The following is a 16,773-nucleotide window of genomic DNA, read 5'->3' on the forward strand; positions in this document are numbered from 1 at the left end:
GAGAGTTTTCCAAAAACAATAAATTCGCACAGAAGAGGATTAATATTTTGCAGAGGATCACTCACATAGAGAGTAATATCATCCGCATAGAGGGATATTAAAATTTGGCGTATACTACACCGGAGCGCTTTATCCTGGTGGTGTTGTCTCAGTTTAGATGCCAGAGGCTTGACCACAAGGGCAAATAATAAAGGGGATAACGGGCATCCTTGCCGGGTACCTCTCGAAATAGGGAAAGCTGATGAAAAATGACCGTTTATCAGCACCTTGGCTATGGGACTTTGATACAGCAATCGTATCCAGGATATGAAGGGGGGGGAACGCATGCGTTGTAGAACGCAGAAGAGGTAATCCCATTCCACAGAATCAAATGGCTTGGTGGCATCTAAGAACACTGCAGCTAGTGGCAGATCAGGGGCTACATTCTGTAGAATGGAGAATAGGGTGCGGAGATTGAGTGGTGCCACGACCTGGAACAAAACCCACCTGGTCAGGGAGGATGAGTTTGTCCATTTGGAGGGCCAGGCGATTAGCAATGACTTTAGCCAAAATGTTAGTGTCACAATTTATAAGCGATAGCGTGCTATAGGAATCACATGAGTCAGCTGCCTTGCCAGGCTTCAAAAGGGAAATAATAAACACCTCCCTCATAGACGAGGGGAGCATGCCAACTTCTAAAGATTCTTCATAAAGCTTCTTCAAAATAGGGGCCATTAAGTCTATATAGGTCTTATAAAACTCAGCTGGGAGGCCATCCAGCCCTGGCGCTCTGCCAGATTTCATCTGCATTATCGCCTCACTGATCTCGTCGATCTTGAAAGGGGCACTTAAGAACTCCAGCTGGGAGTCACCCAGCCACCCAAATGCGACATCTCCCTGGAAACTTTCGAGCTCAAAGTCATCTCTCCGTTGCGAGGTGTATAACGTGGAATAATGTGTGGTGAAAGCCGCCAGTATGTCAGCAGTGTCTCGGTACTTTACCTCCCCTGGTCCCCCAATCTCCAGTATGTAGTTAGAGAATCTCGGCCGCCGTATCACCTCGGCCAGTGCCTTCCCAGGGCGCTCGCTTTCTCCATACCTGCGGGCCTCCCAGTACTTGCCCCTAAATTTAGTTTCACGCTCCGGAGTATCTGTATATTCTGATAGTTTCTCTAGGAAGTCATGTTGTGCCCGTTCCTCCCTCCCTGCAGCAAATCGGGTCTCCAAGAGTCTGAGGTCCTTTTCTAGCTTGTGCAGTGTGTTCTGTATATCTTGAAGTACCCCAAAGTTTTTGGAAATGCAAAACTCTCTAATCGTGACCTTGAAGGCCTCCCATATAGTCTCCACACTATCTACGGATCCCCTGTTTCTCTGAAAAAAGTCTTTGACTTCCTCCCCAAGCTCGCTATGAAAGGCAGCATCTAATAATGCAGTAGGATGCAGCCTCCAGACAGATCTGGGCATTCCATAGCCCAGCCGTGTGAGCACGAGTTGCACGGGTGAACGGTCAGAGAAGGTCCTAGCGAGATGTGAGGCATTCTGTATAAACGGACCAAGACCCCGAGATAGTAGAAAATAGTCTATCTGAGCCCATGTAGCAGCCTGTGTGGTGAAATGTGTACCTTCCCTTGAATTAGGATGAAGATGGCAGCAGGCATCTATTAAACCTCCCTCTCGCAGTATCCCCTGTAGGACTGCCTGAGATCTATTGTAGTGATAGGTCGCTATGTTGGATATTTCTACTGCCGGGTTAAGGGCCACATTAAAGTCTCCCCCCCCAAATTATGTGGGTAGATCCTATGCCCACAATCTTTCCCCATAGATTAGTGAAAAAATCAGGGGTATCAACGTTAGGGCCGTAGCAACTGACTACAGTGACACTCTCTCCCTAGTCTCCCCCATGCAATTGTGTACCTCCCGTCGGGGTCCACGATCGTGCCCAATGATGTGAAAGGTGTCCGTTTTTTTACGATAATTGCAGTGCCTCTCGCATAAGGAGTAAGACGAGAAGAGTCTAAAGTCTGCCCATTTGCTAGCGAAATTGGTAGAGGGCTGTGGATTAGTGTGTTTCCTGGAGCATAACAATATTTATCTGGTGACGATCTAAGTATGCTAGTAGCTGCCGGCATTTTCGCGGGTCACCTAGTCCTCGTACATTCCAAGGTAGCAGTCGGATGATTAGTGAATCAGCCGTACTACCCATTGGAGGACAAGAGATGATAACTTTGCATATCGACGTGTATTGCAGTGATACCTCCTAAATCAGCATAATTATGTCTGCTTGACTGTGGGGTATGCCCAGTAAAAATCCTGTGAACAACCCACCCATCCACCCCCTCCCACTGAAGAATCCCAATCATACCAGAACTATCCCACCCTCCCCCCACCCTATTCCCAACAAACCACATGTCTAACATCAGACAATGCAATAGTATTCGATTTGCTTAAACTGGCAGAAAGAAAAAGGTGGATCTCCCATAGAGAGGAAGCTCCTGGGTGACACACGAATACGTCTCTCCCTCCAGGGTTATCGCGATAGATCCACGATACCACGTTTGGCATGAGGGTGTCTGGTGACAGAGATTTCATATTACCCAAACGTGACACAACTATCCACAATACATCAATATCCCACATCGAGGGGAGCATATGACATTAGCGTCCGGTGTCGCATAGCACTTGAGTGTCACCAACATGTATCAAGTGAACGGCGGCTTCTAATTTAAGTGGTCACTCCGTATTCGGTGTGGACGATCTTGGCGATGAATTCGGGGTGTCCTTAGCAGTGCTCTGGCGTTTGAGTTTTTTTTTTTAATTCTTCAACTTGTTGTGGTTTAGTGTAGAACATCTGTTTCCCTTGATGGGTGACTCAAAGCTTAGCGGGGTACAGTAAAGCATAGTCTATTTGGGCTTGTCTGAGTTTCTGCTTCACTGGGAGAAATTTGCGCCTCTCCTCCTGCACAATTGCCGTGAAGTCAGGGTACACGGTGAATGGTACTCCCTCAAATTGCAGTTGCTTTTTTTCCCTTGCCACCTTGAGGGCAACATCGCGATCCCTGTAATTCAGGAGGCGGGTGATGATAGGCCGAGGGGGTGCTTCCGGGTGGAGGTCTCGGACCCAAAGAGCGGTGGGCTCTTTCAACTATGAAGTGTGAGGAGAGAGATTCCGCCCCGACCACATCCAGCAGCAGCTTCTCAATGTAGTCCTTCATTTTGCCCGTATTTGTACTTTCTGGGATTCATAGGACACAAATGTTATTCAGTCTACTTCTCGCTTCAATGTCCTCATTCTTCGCTCCAAATATTTTCAGCAGCTTGTCCATTTGTGATATAGAGCTTTGTATGTAAGAGGTGACATCCTCCGCATCAGAGATTCAGCGCTCCGTCTCCTTTATGCGTTCTTCGTGTCTGTCAATTTTATGGACTATAGCATCCATTCGCGTAGACATGGCATCCATTTTGTCCGCGATAGCTGCAAGGCCTTGCCTGACCTCTAGTAGTATGTTTTTCACGTCCTCGTTCTGGGTTGGAGGTGTGTCTTGCATCTCAGCTCCTTGTTCCGTCTCTGTCTGTTGCAGTCGGGTACTTTTTTTTGCTTTGAAATTCAATCTCGGCTGACTCACGTCCGGTTTCCCCATGATGAGCTTGCAACTATCTGGAGGAGAGCACCAGCCTCTAGCTGTAGTAGCACAGAGGGACTATCGTCTGCGAGTGCACTGTTAGTTATCTTTTTCGCTGAGCCCCGATCCACCGCGCTTCTGCACAGGTACCAGTGAAATAATAAGTGCGACTGAGAGCCTGTTTGTTAACACCTCCTCTTCCCCACCGGTCTCTCCTCCTTTCAGGAGTGTCCAATAAGAGCTATACTCGCTCCCAGGCTTTCCAAACCAGGAGTGAACTGTCGCAGGAAGGGTGAAGCTAATCCCGTGTTTCTATGTCTCCTGAGTACCCAGAGTGTCCAGGTCTGTAGCTACTGGTTCGGACATTCTGTCACCATGTGAAGGCCTTGGTGGCATGCGCAGCCGGGGCCATTAACACTCGTCTATACCCAGCAGAGGTCAATGGCGTGACTATTGTAGAAAGGAGTTAGCTGCTTACATGGATAATAATGTTGTTATGTAGCCAACCACCTTGCAGGATATGGGTAGTGAAAGACACCGCTTATGGCCGATACACCACCCGCGCGGCCGAGATCAAAATGGCGCCATACTGCAGTAGGATTCGTCCAGCAGGCATGTACCAGTCTCCTTCACCCGCTCCGGACGCTTGCCTCCCGTAGCGCCTATCTGCACAGCCAAAGCAGCACTCTCCGCACCTGAGCCCTGGGAGCCGGTAACTAGTCAGTCCTCCTACTCTCTCGGGAACTTGATCCTCGCCCAGCACTCTTTTTCCTGTGGTGGGGCCGGGCCATGCAAGGACCCACAGCAGCAGTTCCCCCAAGCACTGCTTTCGGCATTCAGTAATCTGGATACAGGTGGCATCGTATCGCACAATCCGCCGCTTTGCGGGTATAAATTAGACACCGCCGCACGCTGCGATCAGCCGCCACTCACTGCATTTATCGGCCCAGCAGGTCTGCCCTCACCGCACCCTTGCTCTGGCGGCTGGTATCTCTCCGGCCCTCTCGCTACGTGGGGACCTTGCAGCTCTTGCGTAGCGGTCTATGCCCGGAGGGAGTTCCAGACTGTAAAGGATCCCGCAGCGGCGCCTTCCGTGACCTTCCCTCACATCCGCATTCGGTGTCCGATCGGCCTTAAACTCGCGTCGCTCGCACTCCACATTCTGGGAACCATTAATCTGCTTTGTTTGTGGCCGTTGGTATCTTTTGGGCAGGATTGTATGCAGGATAATATCACCAGGCTACGGGGGCCTCATCTCAAGGCGGCCATTCCGTTCGTGCGCCACCTAGCGCCCCCTATTCTCTCCTATCTTTACATCCACAAGAATTCTCTACCCCTGACAACGGGGGTCGTATTTCATCTCTGGTGTTGCTCTCTCTGGTGGGTGGGGTGGTGGGGCAGACTAACGAAATGGACACCGCTGTGGAAGGTCTGCGTACTCACCCAAATGGCGGCCTTAGAGGGTTTTCTTAAATGGGATCTGATAGGGATCTCTACCCTGGGAGATGTTATGCAGGGTACAGTATTGAAATCATTTCAGGCCCTACAGTCAAAATATGAGCTGCACCGCAGCCAATTTCATAGATACCTTCAGCATTGCCATGCTCTGACCCCGTACATTATCGCATTGGCCGACCTCACTGAGTTTAATACCTTTGAGAGCAAACTCCTTATGGGTGATCTGGGAGATCATAAAATTGCTAAGATCTACCAAACACTTCTTTCAAACAAATCAGACACCTTCTTAGCCTTTCAGGCAGCACTGAGGTGGACGTGCAGACTATAGAAAATGAAGACTGGACGGAGGCACAAGCGGCACCTCGGGCAGCTGCTATTGTAGCGCGACTCGGGTTAATCCAATTTAAGTACTTCCACAGGGTTATCTTACACATCATAGACACTGGCATATGGGGTTGATTGCCTCTCCAACTTGTCTCCAATGTGTTGTGGATGAGGACACCTTTATTCATACAGTGTGGAGCTGTCCCGAGGGATTCTGGCGTGGAGTGACGGCCTGCCTAGGAGAACTCCTCTCCTGGTTGATCCCGCTGGACCCTAAATTGACCCTTCTTCATCTTACCGACAGCTTTGGGTGTAATAGGCATCCACCATCCATAGTTTTTAGGCCTAACTTTCCAAGCGTGACCTAGCATGAGCGTGGTCGTCTGAGACATCCCCATCCCCGGCAAGTTTGGAATTAGGGACTGGATCATTGTATGGAATGGGAAATAGCGGTATACAAGGCTAGGGGTTGCCATACAATATGGCAGAGGTGGGCAGACTATAGGGGTGTACTGTTGGAGCCCTCCCAGACCTCAAATCCCAGCCCAACATAAGGGGATCAGGTGGATGTGTTCTGGAGTTCAGAGGATACTGAAAAAGATCTGCAGTGGTGGCTACTGGACCACAGATGGAACAGTTACAGGCCCCTTTCCTTGCCCCCACCCAGAGCTGATGGTGGTTATTGATGCATCACTGCTGGTTTGGGGAGACCATCAGAAAGATGTGGAGATCAGTGGCCTCTGGTGTCCAGCAGAGACTTCACTCTTCATCAGTTTGTTGGAGTTGAGGGTGATTCACTTGGTGTTGAAGGCTTTCCTACCCACCATCAAAGGAAGATTGATACAGATGCACACAGACAGACTCCACCACTATGAGGAGTTTCAACAGGCAGGGGCGAGATGGGGTCCTGGCACCTGAGTCCGAAGGCGCCTCTCCTCTGGAGATGGAGATGGCTGGACCATTGATTTCTCTGGTGGTGAACCACCTGGTGAGATCTTTAAATGTCAGGGTGGACAAACTCACCCCAAGTGCCTAACGTTTCCAAAGCCTAGGTCTCTCTGATACACCTTGTTCTAGAGTTGAGCTTGAGATTCTCTTATGCCTTCCTGCTAATCTCTCCTGTCCAGAGTTCTAAAGAAGATCAGGAACAACCAGGCCAGAGTTTTCCCTCAAGTAGGCATGAGAATCTGTCTTCTAATTAGGCTGCCTCTTTGGGATGATCTTCTGTCGCAGCAGCATGGCTGGGTGGTGCACCAGGCCTGCACAATTTGTGTCTCTATGCTTGGAGATTGAGTGATCACCGTTGACCTTCTTCGGCCTGCCACCTGTAGTTTTTGATGTAATTGTGGTGCCAAACATTCCTCCACAAAATCCATGTATACCAGTTGTTGGAACAAATTTGTGGATTGGTGTGACACCTGACAAATTGATCTATCAAAGGCAAAGTTGTCTTAAGTTTTATTGTTTTTCTTTCTCTAGCCCAGCAGACTTGTTTTCGGCACAGTTAAGGGCTACTTATCTGCTCTTTGGGCATTTTTTGTTGTTGCAGAATCAGCCTTTGTTATTCAAATCACCAATTGTGATGAGGTTTTATGAAAGATTTGCTACATTTTTTTCCACCCTAACCCTTTGTGATGGCTCAGTGATACTTGAACGTAGTCCTCGCTTCCATGTTATGCACTCCTTTTGAGGACAAGTTGTCCCTTGAGTCTTTGAACCTTGAAGACAGTCTTTCTCATCATCATAACTCTGGCTAGACATGAGCTTCCAGTCGCAAAACAGTAATACTTTGCAACCAATTTAAATTGGTGGTATCCTATTCTCAAATGGAGCATAATATATTTTTAAGAGCAGGCAGTGGTCCCATGCCCACTCTGCCCACTCTTAAAAAATTAAAATTAAACATTTAATTTTCATTTTTTAAACAAATCCCATTTTCCTTTAAGGAGAACGGGCTTCATTTGAAGGCAAAAAAAGATCGCATTATAAAAAAAGCAGTCACCGACATGGTGGTCTGCTGACGCCAGCAGGACAAAATCTCTGTTATGGCTGATATGGGAAACAGCCTTTACCACGAAGGCTTTTCTACGCGTTACGTTTACAACGGTACACTTACCTCGTAAACGTCTTCAGAACGCGTATTGCTTCCACGACCGTCTTCACCACGCAAGCAACGTCATCACGGAACGTCTTCTTCCTCATCCGAAAAAATGCGTCAGTCCTTTTTTAGTGTCGGCGAAGGCGTGAGAAAAAGGCAAAAAAAAAAGAAGAAAGGGAGCTTGGGGGGGGGTCTCCCTCCCAAAAAAGAAAAAAAGCGGGGTAAAGAAAAAATCGAGGTAAAGGCAATGCGTAGAAAAAACATTCCATTGTAACGCATGAGTGGTAAAGGCATGCGTTGCAACGGAATGCGTAGTAACGACATGTATTCGTCTGAGATTCTCAGTAGTTAACAAATTGCGACCTACCTCATTAATGTTCCTGAGGTAGGTCAATTTGTGACCCACTGTTTTAAAAATAAAACTGTCATATATTAGGAATTGCGATTTCACAATTCATAATGTTGATACATATGGCCCTTAGTCACCCAAAGAAAAAGAGTCCGACTGTTTTGGATGTGGAAGCCAGTATAAGGAATGAACTCTGATAGAGCAACTTCTAAATCCTCAAGTTGCACTGAGAATCTGAACGTACAGTGCATGATGCAAAGTAAAGTGTTAACTTGCCCTTTAGGGACAGTACAGAAACAAGACAATCATTTGAGTGGTACCTAATATTATAAAGTGCACTTTGGAATTCATGGAAACCAAATGTGAGACTACCTACAGAGGAGAGCCGTGTGTTATGTGGAGCTGTCTATGTAATTTTTCAGACTGCCAAAATCCATTATATATGGAAATTGTGCTGTCCAACCAAACCAACTCACTCCAGACCCAGAGCCCTAATTCCTAGCTCCTCCCTGCTTTCTGAGCGCACTGTCCAGTGGCTCTGGGCTAAACAATTGCATGTGAACGGGAAGGCTGTGTGCACACGGCTTGACAAGTTGCCATCGTTATAGGTTGGCCTCGTGTTTCTCCAAGGTACCCTGCACCAGCCTCTAGAGCAGGCCGCATCGCTGACACGTTGTGTCTTTGAGACCGGTATTCTGACCACCTCTAGCAGCAGCGTAGCATGTTGTCTTCCCACCTCTTGCTACACACGTGATCGAGTCCGCCTGCTGAAATGTACACCGGTTGGTACAGGACCCTTCTCTGAAACCCTGCAGGCCGCGAGGGGCTATTATATGGATTATGTTTCAACTGCGCCAAGTGGAAATTCGATCCTCTTGATCTAACACAAAGGGAATCTGTTCACATGGCTCGTAACTTACACAAAATGGCTGCGGGCCCTTTGCTGACAAGGTGAGCTTTCGGCTCCATTTCCCATTCATAACTGCTTCGGTGTCTATTTTATCAGAAACGTTTAAGGTTGCGTGGGAAAGGGACCGACAATGTTTACTGTCGATAGGGCTTTAGAGTGGCCGGCAATGTCTGCCAGAAGGAAGGTGGAGGAGAATGAGTCAGAGAGATGGGCCCTGTAGCCCTCACCTGATTGGTCTCAAACTGCCCCTCTCTCTGTATGTGCAACTACACATACAGAGCCTTATGTTAAATTAAATCATTCCCAAGTTTAGCCGATGACTCCATGACATCAGGGACACCAGATTCCATCCAGTCTTGGGAGTCATTTGTACAAATCGTTGTTTCAAGTGAGTCTATTGAGTTGAAACGATTAAGACTACAACTCCCATAATGCATTAACTTGTAAAAAGTAAAGGCGTAGCTCTGGAAAATGGTGCCCCTGACAACATAGTCATATTTTCACTGCGTGGCAGTTTTGCTAATCACTTTTAATATTTGCAAAGCCTGGGATTTGCCATTTCACAGGCTTTGTAAAGGAGTAATTATTTGAAATGTACAAATATAAATTGCTACGTGAAACTCACTGCCAAACGTAAAAAAATCCCTTTGCGACTGATTTCAGTTCATTAGTAGGAGGGGCATGAAATGAGTGTAGCCTTCTACTGACTTACAGTGGTGGATTGTATTAGTGGGTTGTTACTGCTGTGATGGTAAACCATTGACTATCTAAAGGAGGTGGTATTCCATCTGCAAAATGAAATCTATCTCCATGGGATAGCTCCTGCCTTGTGAATATGTGCGTTAGGCCTAAGTGGGAGAAAATAGTGCTCGGGTACCACTGCATGGCTCCGCTGATGAGTCTTGGAAGGCCAACTTTTATTTTTGAAGGCAGCCTCTCTCCTTTTAAGCGAACGGGTAAGCTTTAAAAAACATAAAAACGTGATGTTATCCAGCGAATACGAGTGCCAGGTTGGAAAACTGCTGCCCCTCACAGTCATTTGGAGGAGATGGAAAAGTACTGCCTCATAAATATTAACGAGGAAGACATTTTTGCCACTCCTGCGACTGACCATTTTGAGGCAACTGGTTAGTACAGCAGTTTCAGCGCAATGCAGAGGTCGGGTCGCAAAGATGTATATCCCGCATATGTTTTGTGACCTCACACTACTACATTGAGACTCCTTTTAGTAGCTTCTTAGGTCTGCTAACCTGGTGAAAGTGACCTTGCAGCCTCAGGGATGCTAGCACACTTATCTGAATCACATGCTGTAATGCTTAATACGGAGACAGGCCCGAAGGCACGTCAGTCATTCCTTTGGGATTGTGACTGCCCACTGCCCTGGAGAGGAAGGACTGCTCACAGAAAACTCGTCACCTAGGCTACCGAGGCAATCGCATACTATTCTGTGGCCTAACACATTCAGCTTTGCCATTTTTTTTATTTTCTTTCTTTCCCTACAGAGTTTTCTGTGGCTTTTGACTGTTTTCCAAGCCCTTTGCCTCGACAGGTGTGATTGGGTGATTCTCATTTAAGTAGGCAGGTCTGACAGACTGGGTGGTGAATAGATAAGTTCTGCTGACGTAGCAATTGGTCTGCTGGACCTTTCCATTGAAGAGCCTTAATGATTTGGTAATTTAAGTCTTAATCGGGTGGAGAGGTGAAATTAACATTGTGTTTCATATCTGGATCGTGTTAACTTACCCAAGTCTAACCCTTGTATGATGAACGAGTGGGGTGGGTGGGGCCTTTGAAGCATGTTGGGGATATGTGTTGCAAAACAGAAATTCCAACCTGCACCACTGCGAAAAAGCAACCGAACCAGTGAAGTTTAATTGAAGCTTGATTATTGCTTAGTGCAACTTTACTTCGATGTCGGCAGAGATTAATGTGAAGCACTTGGATGTATGACAGAACCATGCATGCCTTTACAACGCGTGTTTAACACACACGTCTTTATAGCGCATGCCTTTACAACGCGGGTTTAACACACAAGTCTTTATAGCGCATGCCTTTACAACACACATGCAAGTATTTAGCAGGTAATAAAGCAAAGCAAAGAATGTAGCGCACTCGGGAGTCCACAAAGATACGTTTATTGTAAAACCATTGCTAACAAACACGTTTCAGCCATAATCTCCTTTGTCAATGTCTGCATTCGTTTCAACTAATTTGTTATATGTTGAAAAGCACCCTCATTGTCAACGTCATAAAAAACTGACTAATACTGTGAAATACAAACAAAACCGAAATATTGGTTTGGTCATCTTGAGATGATAATACATTTGAAATACCTGTAATAATTATCCCACTTAATGTTGGAAAGATCAAGAATAACTCCATCTCTGAACATAATATACTTTCAGTTACATATTTTGAATAACTACGCCCTGTATGGGCAGTGCTATGTTTCACCAACTTCATCCATTTCATTGTACGATGCAAACCTAGCAAAGTTATTCAACCTTTGATATTTCATATATAATATATCAAGAATCCCGATGCCCCCGAACAGGTGTCAGTTGTTAATGCAGAGAACTAGGAAGGATGATTATAATTTGGTGACTAGATTGATCCTCAATTTTTCAGCAGATTCTGGTGAAATAAGGAAGAGTTTAGTCAAACTTTGGAATATTCTCCAATCTGATGTAGTAATTGGCCCTCAAGTTCCCCACATCCAAGTGTGACCTATAGAAAGAACACATCATTGAAAGACCTACTCGTACATAGTCATTTTCTGAGTAAAACCATTGAGAAACTGAAGTTAACAAGCTTTTTCCCATGAATGAAATGTAAAGCCTGCAGGGGAAGCGTCAAAAATCAAAAGATTACCTGGTACCAGGAAAAAAGACTTGGAAACCTATTACTAGGTTGCTCAATTGTAACACCAACTTTGTAATTTATTGCGTGATGTGTCCGTGCAACCTACTATATGTGGGAAGCACGGTACACCAAGCTAAAAAGACTGTTGGAACATATGCGGGCAATACCTAATAAAGACAACAACTATCCAGTGGCAAGACATTTTGCCTCTTTCCACTAGAGCAACAGCAATCTCTTGAGTTTCTATTGTATTTTGTTTTTACTGAGTTTTATATAGCACAAACTTGACCCGGTATCGGGCATCAGAGCGCTTTACATAGCACCAGTTTCGTTACATGAGGACACATTAATTGTTTTGTTAGGCACGGGGAGATTAAGTGATTTGCCCAGAATCACAGGATGTACAGCGTTATTGCCGAGACTCGAACCAGGTTCCCCAGATTGGAGGTCGACCGCCCTAGCCGTTAGGCCAACTCCTCTCCCCTATTGATCATGTTCCCATTTCAGAGAAAGGAGGGGACAGAGTGAGGACTCTGCATCAATTGTAATCAAAATATATCATAGAGCTGAGGACCCGCACCCCACATGGTCTAAATAGTGAAGAAGAAATGTGGGTTCATATAGTTTGACGTATAATGTAGCTCCAACTCTTATCTATTTTTGTAGTCTGGCCTTATGTTAATAACTCTCTTCATCACACCCTCTTTTTTATAAATAGGATTAGCAGGATGGGATAAGCACATAGTTATTATTTAGGGAAGTACACTTATTTTTTTTATTTTTTTTATTTTTGAGGTTGTTTTTGTAATTTTTAGGACATTTTGATAAGGTTTACAATCATCCATGTGGAAAGGATAGTAAGCACATGCACTTTACGTGAGTTTTGTAAGATGTGTATTATACAATACATAGATCAAGTTTGTGCTACTTTTATAATATCTGTATGCATTATCATGAATCTATCTACTAAGTGTCATTTAGCACTGCCCATACAGGGCATAATTGTGTAGAATCTTCTACTAGAATTGCAATATGTTCAGGGGCATCGGTATTCTTGATATATTAAATAAAAAATATCAAGGGTTGAGAACCTTTGCTAGGTTTGCATTATACAATGAAATGGATGAAGTTGGTGTAACACAGCACTGCCCATACTGGGTGTAATTATTCAAAATATTTAATTGAAAGCATATTATATAATGAGATTGAGTTATTGTTGATCTATCCAACATTAAGTGGGATAATTATTACAGGTATTTCAAATGTATTATCATCGCAAGATGGTAGAACCAATATATCTGTTTTGTTTGTATTTCACAGCATTAGTCGTTTTTTTTATGACGATGAGGGTGGTTTTCAATAAATACCAAATTAGTTTAAATAAATTCTGACATTGACAAAAGCCGGTATGGCTGAAACGCATTTGTTAGCTTTGGTGGTACAATGAACGTAACTTTGTGTGCTCCTGAGTGCGCTACATTCTTTGCAAGGATCTGTTCTGTGTGTCAACGCGGATTCGCCTCCGTTAGGTAGCATCTAGATTGTGAGCAGCTGTAGGTCACAGACAAATGTGCGTGCGTGTGTGTGTGTGTGTGTGTGTGTGTGTGTGTGTGTGTGTGTATATATATGTATATATATAGATATAGATATATATATATATATAGATATAGATATATATATATTATCTACTGGCTTTCGCCAGTAGATAGTTATAGTTAGGACCGTGTTTCCATAGGAAATCTGAAAATTCTATTTTGAATAACTTTGGCGCCGGTTGACGGATCCTCGCGAAATTTTCAAAACTAATGGGGCGCTCCGCTCAGCTCCTACCCTGGAAGTCTCGGGGTGATTCGTCAAGCGGGGGCTGAGAAAAAAGGGGGGGTCCCAAAACTCGTTTTCCCCATGCATTTTCCCATAGGACCTTTAGTCAAAGGTACAGCCCGAACGGCTGAACAGAATTACTTGAAATTTGGCATAGAGGTAGTCCTCCGGTCAGGGATGTGCCTTTTGCATATATGGTGTCAATCTGTTCAGTAGTTCCTGAGAAAATTGCAGTTAAAAGTACATAAATATCTATATGCGTGCACGGTGCCGTGCGCGAGCGTAATTCTGATTGGTGGTTACATGTCAGTCAACATTCGAATCGGTCGAAATCAGGAAGTGTTGTCTGGCATTTTGTGTGTGACAGTGAAAAAGAAAGGTGGAGAACGTGAAAAGGGGGCAGGGTACAGAGTTCCTGACCCCCTAGCTTTTGTCAGGGGGTCCCTGAAGGACCCCGAAGGGTGAATTTTTTTTATTATTTTTTTTCAAAAAATCGCGAGGTGCGCGCACCGTCGTGAGGTGCGCGCACGGCGGAAAAAAATCATAAAAAAAATAGAATAAAAAATCAAATTTAAGTGTTTAGATGTTAGGTGGCTCTAAAAAGAGCCGTTGTGTTAATTGAGGAACAGAGGAACAAAAAAATGAAAAAAATTATGGGGTGCCGCATGTGTGCTGCTGTATCTTGCTCTCTATTAGGGGAATGCTGGTGTCACCATAAGAGAGAAGAGCATTGCACGCATTGCACCGTATATGCACCCTCTTGAACAGAGGGTGTATATCCAGAGGAACAGAAGCAGGTGAAGCTGCCGCCGCAGATGATGTGCTCGGCTGAGCTGCCGATGATGTGCTCGGCTGAGCTGCTGCGGATGTGCTCGGCTGAGCTGCTGGAGGGTTGTCTCTAGCAGCTCGAGCAAAAGCCACAGGATGTACTCCTTTAACGTGCCTGATCATAGTGAAAATACTAAAAGAGTATTTCTTTTTAGGATCTCCTCTTGATAAGACAACACCACAAATAGTGCAGGTGACTTTTGGAGCATTCACCTTCTTCTGGCCCTCTGGAAATGTAAAAAATTGCCATATAAAAGAGTCTTTCTGTTTCCTCTGTCTCTGTCTCACAAGGGTCTCCTGCTCACTTCCAGAAGATGACTGCTGCTCTGCTATTCTCAAGTACTGGAGTACTGGAAAAGCTGCTCAGCTCCTTCTCCCAGGGAATCAGAAGAAATAATGAGGGGAGTGGGTGTGGTGTTGGAAGTTTCTGGAACTGAAACTACTATAAACCAATGAAAAGTGTTGTTTCTAAATCACATGACTTGCCGTGCGCGCACGGTGCGCGCACGGAGCACGCACGCGCGTACGGAGCACGCGCGCATGCACGTACGGAGCACGCACGACGTACGCATGCGCACGTGGAGCACGTACGCGCACTTGGAGCATGTACGCATGCGCACACAGAGCACGTACGCATGCGCGCACCGTGCGCGCACGATCAAAAACCCTTAAAAAAAAAAAAAAATGTTTTAAGTGTTTATAAGTTTATAGAAGATATTAACTATGCTGTTCAACTTTATCCAAATAAAAAAAAAAGAGCTGAGCCATTCCATATTACAGGATAAAGTCAATCTATAATTATATACATAGGTAGCTTATTGTACAATAAATATTTAAAAATATAATAATACATTCATAAATTAGCATTTAAAAAACCTTGCAAATTCACTTAAAAAACCATACATTTCACACACGTTATAGTTAGGAATTAGCATTTAAAAAACCTTGCAAATTCACTGAAAAAACCATAGGTTTCACACATGTTACAGTTAGGAATTAGCATTTAAAAAACCTTGCAAATTCACTGAAAAAACCATAGGTTTCACACACGTTATAGTTAGGAATTAGCATTTAAAAAACCTTGCAAATTCACTGAAAAAACCATAGGTTTCACACGTTATAGTTAGCTGGACATTTCACTCGTACAAAACCATTGAAATTCCCCCGTTATAGTTAGTTCAGCTAACTATAACTCACGCGCCCGCAATCCACTGCTGATGACGTCACATATTACATCACTCATGACATGGTCAGTGACATCACTCATGACATCACTCATGACATCACTCATGACATCACTCATGACATCACTCATGACATCTCAAATGACATCACTGATGACATTACTCATGTGATAAATTACCACATCTTCTCACACCCTAATATAACCTTTGATACACCGACTCAAAATTTCAGAGTTCCAGTCTCAAAACCATACATACTCCAATACCAATAACTACATACCCACTTATTAACTCTTAGGTCTACATACACCTCCACTCATTCACCTGTACAGTCACTCATACTTACAGTCACTCCATACAAGACTATCATATGCATTTATACACCTATATAGACACTCACACACCACCAATCATCCATAGAGGTACTCTCACACCTAGTCAGTCATGCAAATAATCACACTCCCATTTACTCACCTATGCGGTTATACACACTCAAGTTCACTTACTCATAAAAATAGTACCACATTCTTACGCTCTTATAGAATCATTGATACAAGCACACACTCATCCATACAGTCACTCTCACAATCACACACTCTCACATCTACCCACTTATATACTCTTACACGCATATATACTGCCTTTCACATATGTAGTTAGTCACAAATATACCACTGAGATATACATTCAATCCCTAACACACCCATACATACACTCACTCAACCATACAGTCCATCACAGATGCACTCTTAAAACCATGCACCCATAGAATCACCCACTCACACATCTATGCATAGAGTCACACACACCCTACCCACACAAACACTCAGGAACCCATACAGATACTGAGACAAGCAATCAATAACTCATATAGACACTCATATAGCTATTCACAAAACCATGCAGCCACCTATACACCAACATACAGACACATACAGACATTTACACAGTTTAGTCACTAGTCTGCAGTAAGATACATTTAATGACTCACTTATAGAATCAGTTACGCACCACAGAAAATCATCCATTTACACACTTGTGCACCCCCTTATTCTTCAACAGGCCTATCCCTGTATATATTAAACATATTAAAATTGTTCAGAAACACATACTCAATGGATGATGTCATCAGTGATGTCATTTGAGATGTCATCAGTGATGTCATGAGTGATGTCACTGACCATGTCATGAGTGATGTAATATGTGACGTCATCAGCAGTGGATGCGGGCGCACGAGTTATAGTTAGCTGAACTAACTATAACGGGGGAATTTCAATGGTTTTGTACGAGTGAAATGTCCAGCTAACTATAACATGTGTGAAACCTATGGTTTATTCAGT

The 16,773-nt window shown here is 44.5% G+C and overlaps 1 protein-coding gene across 6 annotated transcripts in view; it reads left to right on the forward strand.

Annotated features, from left to right (window-relative positions):
* Positions 1 to 16,773, forward strand: part of EXD3 (exonuclease 3'-5' domain containing 3) — a 2,855,457-nt gene that overhangs the window by 1,067,028 nt on the left and 1,771,656 nt on the right. The window lies entirely within an intron of this gene.

The sequence above is a fragment of the Triturus cristatus genome, chromosome 1_2 (assembly GCF_964204655.1).
Source record: "Triturus cristatus chromosome 1_2, aTriCri1.1, whole genome shotgun sequence".
In the NCBI taxonomy this organism is placed as follows: Eukaryota; Metazoa; Chordata; class Amphibia; order Caudata; family Salamandridae; genus Triturus; species Triturus cristatus.